Below are 8,016 nucleotides of genomic sequence, written 5' to 3'. Positions count from 1 at the left end.
TCCCTTACAGTTTTGTTGGAGTCAGTCACACATTTGTGAATTTTTCTTACAATGCAAAGCACTTTGTTGTGACTGAAAAACCTTTGCTTGGAACTTGAATTGGACATAACCGGCCTCTTTTTATGTTTGCATTAAAAAGACAGAAAACCAGCTTTGTATTGGTGCAGAATGGCCACCCATGAAGAAAAATATCATGGAAATGATTTGACACGTAACACACTTACTGGTCATAATAACAGTAAGTCTCCATTGAGGGAAATGTCGGTCCGTCGGTCGGCCAAACTCTTTGATCCGGACAGAAATATATCAGCAACTATTGGATGGATTGTCATGACATGTATATACTATACATCTATGGTGCCTGATTGATGTATGCTCATAAGTTTGATAATCCTCTAGTGCTACTGGGAACTTAACAGTTGTGGTTTTCATTCTGACATCTCAACAGCTATTGAATATACCACCATGAAACTTGGTGGAGGCTTTCATATCTCACTCAAAATAATTTGTACCAACTTTATTGATTCCCTTGAGATTGAAATTTCTATTTCTCCAATATTTTAATTTATTACCAAATAACTGCTGATAACTTTGATTGGGAAACCTTCCTGATTGGTCTCACATGTACTTTTTATATTTAGTGCCTAATAACAAATGTTAGCAGGCTTACAAGCTGAACTACGATAATGACCATTGTAAACAATATTCTTGCTAAATATCAGCGTGTAAGCATTGTGACTGTAAACATGTTAGTATACGGGTGTTAACATTTACCTCAAAGGTCAAAACAATTTGATAACAATTATTTAAGGTGAGTGTTCTTATTTGGAGTCTTTGATTCCTACATGGGTAGAGTAGACTGTACCAAATGGATTTTTGTATATGTATATATATATATATATATATATATGTATATATACATATATATATGGAGTTAACCAACCGTCCAGGTGACTGAGATGCATTGTGGTATTTGTCCCATTATCACTCATCAACTGCCACTTCTGCTGCGCTTCTAGATCGATAAAGAGAGGAGTTTTCTGCACGGGTGGTTTCATACAAGTGCATTGCAATGTTTCCCACTGTGCAATGACATTTTGTGGTTGCCCGGCCTCTCTTCTGTGAATTTGTTTAAACAGGCAAATCATTGTTGGAGCTTGACACCGCTGGAACATTGAAACCTAACAGAGTTTTATGGCATCATTCGGCCCCCGAGGAATTTAAGGGTAATTACAGATTACTCACTACAGAAGACGTCTTTGTACACAATAGAGCATAAGGAGCTATAAATTAGACTATAGTACCAGCCTGACAATTTTGTGTCACTGAAAAAACAAACTGATGGGCAGAAGGTTGTCTGTGTCATGACGATCAATTCAAACGAGAGGTGCAAATATTTCCCAGTTTGCCCATAAGTTAATTGAGTTTTATAGACAGTGTGTCAGTGAATATTATTCCCTAAATATGAGATCCTTATTGAGAAACACGAGATGTTCGTTGCTGATAATGTTGGTAATAAAGACATTGAAGCTTTTTTTTAATTTTTTTTTTTTTTTTTTTTACTGTTACGATTATTGTCACTGCGCTGATTGGTTGCCTCGGAGAAACTCAAGCAAATTGACCCAGGTGAGTAAGTCAATGAAGACTTATAAATGTGTGACTCAAGCTGCAATTCTACAGGAAGAATTATAGGGTGACCAAGGTGTAACCAACGGTTAATAAACTAAGAAGGGGCCATAAACTTTTGCTTTTTGCAGTTCTTTAGTCTTGTGCTCTACTTGGAGTTCTTTATTCTTCTCCTCTACTTCTTTCTTTGCCTTCCTTCTCCTCCCTTCTTTCTTTCTGGCAAATTTCCTTATTCTTCGCCATCAGCTCTTGTCGGGTCAAAAGGTCCAGCCTCGGGCCAGCAAGAAGGCTCGGGACCTCTCACCAACACTTTGTCAAAACACCTCTTGGAGCTGTAGGTTTAGTCTCTTGCGACTTTGAAATAAAGCACTGAAGTCTACAAGACTTTCTGATATGAGATAACTTATTGGGTTTTACACCACGAAAAACATCAATAAATTAACGGGGCCCCGGGACCCACACACACGAGCTTCTTCGTTCTTTTACTTTTATACTCTTCAGGGCTCCTCCTATACATTGGATATTTCTCTTTGATGGAATAAAAGTAAGGCTTTCTTTGTTTGACCATGTTCGTGAGGCGTGCCCATATCAGGGTTTTTCTTGCGGAGAAAACAGAAAAACAAGCCAAAAGGCGTCTCAAAAGTCCTTTAAAAAAAAAAATTAAGCTGCAACAATGCAGATAATCAATTGCTTATGATGTTTATTTTAAGCAAAAATGCTAAAACATTTCTAATTTATCTCGTTCCAGTGTGAATATTTGCTCATCATCATATTCTATGCGAGGAAACCAGACTTTGGACTGTTTAACTACTCAGAACATCTCGTTGGGTCCTGGAATATTTGAATCAACAATCTTCATGTTCTGACACTTTATAAACCAATTACTTAGGTAGGTCATTAAAGGAAATATCTATTAACAATTTATAATGTTAGATGCAACCTAATTTCAATTGTAACTGATTTAATTGATGTTTAATTAAATCTGTGTTTAAAAAAAATATATATATATGTCTGTGTGTGCTGGTAAGTCTGCATGTGATTAACATACATTGACTACTGGCCATTGAGTGCTAATGGAAAGCAGTTCCCATGCATTGAAGCATGACACCCTGCCTCCCCCCAATAAGACAATAGTGACCACCTGGGCCAATAGTGTGTATATGTGTCGGTGTGTGTGTGTGCGCGAGCAAGCATGTGTGTCCAAAATACTGACCGTTGACTGGTTGTAATGTGAGAGGTGAGGACACAATAGCGCTGTGACTCTGAAGACCTAACACCATGCTGAGAGAGATCACAGCTATGTGTCAAACAGACCTACACACACACACACACACACACACACACACACACACACACACACACACACACACACACACACACACACACACACACACACACACACACACACACACAGGCACGGAGTAAAGGCTAATGATAACACTGAGAAGAAAATAATGGATTAGACTAAGGTCTGAACTTTAATTTAAATATATTTACATCAATATAAGAGGCGTTGGTAAATGATCTGCACTTCTAAAGAGGCATTATCAACTTATCGGTCGTAAAATGCTTTTTACACCGTTTTCTATTCACACACTAATGAGCTGTCACACCACAAGATACAACCCCCCTGGCAAGCCTCAAAAGCTTAAAGGTTAAAAAAAAAAAAGAAGAAACTGGCTAAGTTGTGGAGCAGACTTACGGACTGATGAAACAAAAATCCACCTCTATCAAAATGATGAAAAGAGGAAAAAAGGAACGGCTCACGATCCAAAGTATATCATATCCAGCTACTTTTATGCAACTACATTTTTTTTATTGACAAAGAAATTCCGTGAAAAAAAGACTATAATATTACTCATTATGTTATTGAGCTGAGTGTTCTTATTGACGGAGGTAAAACAAACAAACAAACAAAAAAAAACGTGTAAATGGCCTAACCACACTAGTACACTTGTATGTACCTTTGAAATGTTAGGGTTGTACTATTCCTCGAAAAGCACTGTCACAAACAGAAATGTATTCGTTAGGGATGTAATCATGAGATTGTATTCGTGTCAACTTTTTCACAGGAAATGAATGTTGTCCATTATGCAGTTCTACTGACTCAACTTGTTACCTGGAATTTGTTTTGCAGATCTTTAGCTTTGATTAGAAAGACACTCTGATAGTAATCGTAACTCCACTGGGAGTGTGACTAGCCTGAAAACATTCTGTTTCACTACATTGGTTTGTTTATTGGTTTGCAACAAGTCCATTGCACGGAAATACAAGAGGCTTATTCGAGTGCATGGCACACTGTTCATTGTAACAAACTCAAATCTAAAAGGGAGATAAACCTCTCCATGTTTGCCTATCTGTCTCACCATCTTAAAACTCTGCTTGGAACTCCTTTTATTTTTCTCACTTGGTCCCATTTTGCTGCCTAAACACACTTCTGCATTAGTGTGTGTGCGTGCGCGCGTGCGTGCATGCGTGTGTGTGTGTGTGTGTGTGTGTGTGTGTGTGTGTGTGTGTGCGTGCGTGCGTGCGTGCGTGCGTGTGTGTACTCTCCTTGTTGTGACTCCAGCAGTCTGGTAGTACAGTTGCTCTCACTTTGCTGTGATCAAACAGTACTGACAGACGCACACACAAACACAAACACATACACACACACACACACACACACACACACACACACACACACACACACACACACACACACCTTATGTCATGCATCGTGTTAATTAAATACTGTACTGCTGTGTTGTCATTTTGGGTTGGAAGCCATTCAGCAGAGTGTTTATCCTTCAGGTCCTGACACTCCAAACAAACCACAAAGACCAACACTGACAAAGACCAACAGAAAATGCTGCCTCACATTTTCTGTTGCAGTTTGCACTTGAACACACCATAAAGACGACAACTGATGGGCAGCAGAATGCAAACATGCATGTTCTGTGCCTGGAGGAGTCTGGAGGAGAGGAACAGCCAGTTTTTTTGTCTGAATCTATTCGTATCTCTAAAAGCACGCAACAGACAAAACTTTGAATCTAATTCATCCATCTAATTCATCCAGTTAAATATGCTTTAACTGTTCAGATTTTTAGACGGATTTCCAACAGGTCAGGCAGTGCCTGATTTGGTTTCATGTTAACATAGAAGGAAAATCAATGGGTACACACTTTAATCTGCAATTTAATCATTACATCATTCTTTTATCGTAATGACGCCGCCATTAGAGAACATTCTCTCTCGGTAGTGAAACTAAGGACAGGGTAACGGTCTGTCAGAGCTAGATAAGATGCTGCGTCAACATGAAAACAAACAGCTCGTTTTGTCAGAATCATAAAAAAAAAAAAACACAGTTATTAGATTTGTAAGGTAGTGAACAGTGCACATGCAAACCTTCACACCAACAGTGATGTGCTAAAGAAACACAATGAGCAGTGCTCTGTGAGTAGAAAGTCGATTTAGTTGTTGGAAAAGAAAAGCACGTGGTTAGTGAGTTACCTCAAGAGCTCAGTGTGAACAGAGAGGAAATGGAAAAATAGACATGGTTGTTTTAATAGATGGTCTCTACATTGCTTGTGTGTGTGTGTGTGTGTGTGTGTGTGTGTGTGTGTGTGTGTGTGTGTGTGTGTGTGTGTGTGTGTGTGTGTGTGTGTGTGTGTGTGTTTGTCTTAACTGCCACATGAGGTCAAGTCAAAGAGTGGAAAAACACACTGTGCACACACACCTTTGTGTTGACACCACATCTGACTCGATAACTTAAACGTTTGTGCCAGGATGTTTGTTCGTCCTAAGCACGAAATAGTCCTGAGTTTGGTCATTTTAATAACCCCTGGGTGGCCTTCCTACTTAATAAAAAAAAGGAAGACGTGCGTGACATGTTAGTATTTCGAGTGCAGTCAAATACATCATGTTGCCACACCCAAATGTCTTCCCACAGGCCTTTTTAACGGCAGATATTTTGATTTGTCATAGTAAGAGAAGCACAGATGTTACTCATTACGACAAACACGACAACTTTGCACATCATCACGTTTCAAATTGAAACATGAGGTAACTGAAACTTTAAAACCAAGAAAAAAAGCAAGGTACGGTCTGTAACGTTTAAAGGATTCTTTCTCTGAATTAAAGGAGTTAAGGCCGTAATGTGTGACGCGAGGCTAGCCTTTCTGAAAAAGTATAAACATGATCAACTTTGCACATGATAAGACGACAATAATACGAACTGAAACCATAAGTGTGCGCAAAGTGACAGGAAACAAAAGTTACACATCACTTTTCATTGGTGTAAATTTAATTTTGACGTCAATGAAACAGCACTTCTCTAAATCAGCCAAACCCCCCTCGCGCACACACACACAAAGTTTTTAAGTTTCAAAACACATCGCAAGAAAAAGTGAAATGTCAAAACAGACTAAAGTGGATGAAACAGCACAGGAAGAGTCACTTCATTTCGAGGACATGACATCATGACAGTTTCTCACTGCAACAACTCTGAATTCTGCTGTTTAAATACAATTTGTGAAACTCCTTTTCTCTCACTTTCTTGCCTTGTTGATACAATATTTTGCAGAACACAGGAACACATTGAAAAATAAAACCTGCCACAAACTCCCTCAAAAAAAAACATGATATTTCATAAGCAGGATGCAGATATTTAGATGAAAGAAGCACAAAGAGTAGACTATGCACTTGGTGTTTCCCCCTGCACAGGGTGTGGGGGAGTTTAGGTCACATTAAGATATACATCAAAATATTACTACTGTTAAATATAATTGTTGTTATTAGGAATTACTTAATTTGTCAAATGAGAGTTAATATTACACCCAACAATGCTGAATAACTTATGGGAGCCAAACCTGCCTCTACACATGTTTGAAACTATTAATAGTGCATATATACAGTTTCTTTGCATTGTTAATGTATGTGTTACATGCAAAAGCACAGATTACCACAATGTATACAAACACAAAGCTTTTAAATAGTTGTTCAGGTGAACTATTTAAATTTGCTGCAGGGAAAAAAAAGCACCAAGACTCTTAAAAACAGAAGATTTTCAACAAGAAACCTGCAGTTTTTTTTTTTTTAAGGGTGAAACTGAAATTTTAACCAAGTACAGCAAATCAAACCAAAATGAAGATGATTATGGGTAGGCAGAGACAGGCAGCATGATAAAATGTGTGAATTCCAGGGGATCCTCCCCACATGAGACCTGAACTCCCCTGAAGACCACCAAAGTTTTGTTTGGGGGAGTCCCAGTTAACGACCGATTTTCAGTCATTATTATAATATTTCTAGTGCTGCGATAAATAATAGTTGTTAAGAATAAAGTCAAATCAAATTTAACTCGGTAATTTAAACATGTGAAGCCCTACACGGGTTCATGAGCCTGACTTCATCTACTACATTTATTATTTAGTTGAAAATGACATACAAGTGAGGTACAGTCCAAGTCGCAATAACACATGTCCGGTTGGGACATGGGAAAGGTGTTTTCTATGTGTCATGATTGTGGGCTGTGGTTGTGTGACACTGCTTTATGTATCCTGACTGTGGGTCTGGTGTACGTTGGTGATTTACAGTCTCACATAAACTGATATCAGTCTGGAAGCTGTTATCAGACAATAACTGACACCCACGCCGCACTCATTCCCCAACGCCATGAAGAACTTCCTGCTGTTCCCAACCACACGCCTCTGGTTAGCCACAAAGACAACACTTTGGAATAGATAAGAAACCCTTGGTTTTCAGTGGTTCTGCAGTATGACAGGTTAGCTGTGAAATGAAGTTCTACATCTGCCACATAAGAAGAGACAAACTGCCCATCAAGCGGATGGAAAGTTATAGTGATTTGTTTTGAATACAGGTTCCTGAAACTGTTGTGCTGAAACGTCACTGCTTTGCACTAACCTCATTACCCTTGCAAATAGATGAGCACAAAAGGAACACATCAAATAAATGCAACAAAATAAGATTTTCCCTGCAGGGTTAAGCACAAAAGAATAGGATGCGATTCGCACCTTTGAAAGCTCATAATTGTAAGTGGTGTAAAATACACGTTTGATTTTATGTATTCAGTGGAGCCTACTGCAAGTGCTTTTTAATAAAACTCACAAGTTAAAACTCCGTGGGCAATAAAAGCACTTAATGTGATCACTACCCCTTAATTTGTTCTCATTTAAAACTACAGTTTTATAGGTATCAAAGCTGACAGACGCACACATGTTGACAGCATGTTCTGTTGTATGCCATGTCTGTTTGTTTGTGTGTGAAGTTTCCATAGAGAACCGTGGGCTGACTCAAAATAAGAACCCAGAGTTTCCTCTCCGAGCCTGAGAGACAGAAGACGAGTGGAAACCTGGTTTCACACACAAACACACACACACACACACACACACA

The sequence above is a fragment of the Embiotoca jacksoni genome, unplaced genomic scaffold (genome assembly GCF_022577435.1).
Source record: "Embiotoca jacksoni isolate LCO1_2020_lvr unplaced genomic scaffold, fEmbJac1.0.p SCAF_12, whole genome shotgun sequence".
NCBI classification, from domain to species: Eukaryota; Metazoa; Chordata; class Actinopteri; family Embiotocidae; genus Embiotoca; species Embiotoca jacksoni.
This window is presented reverse-complemented; position numbering follows the sequence as displayed.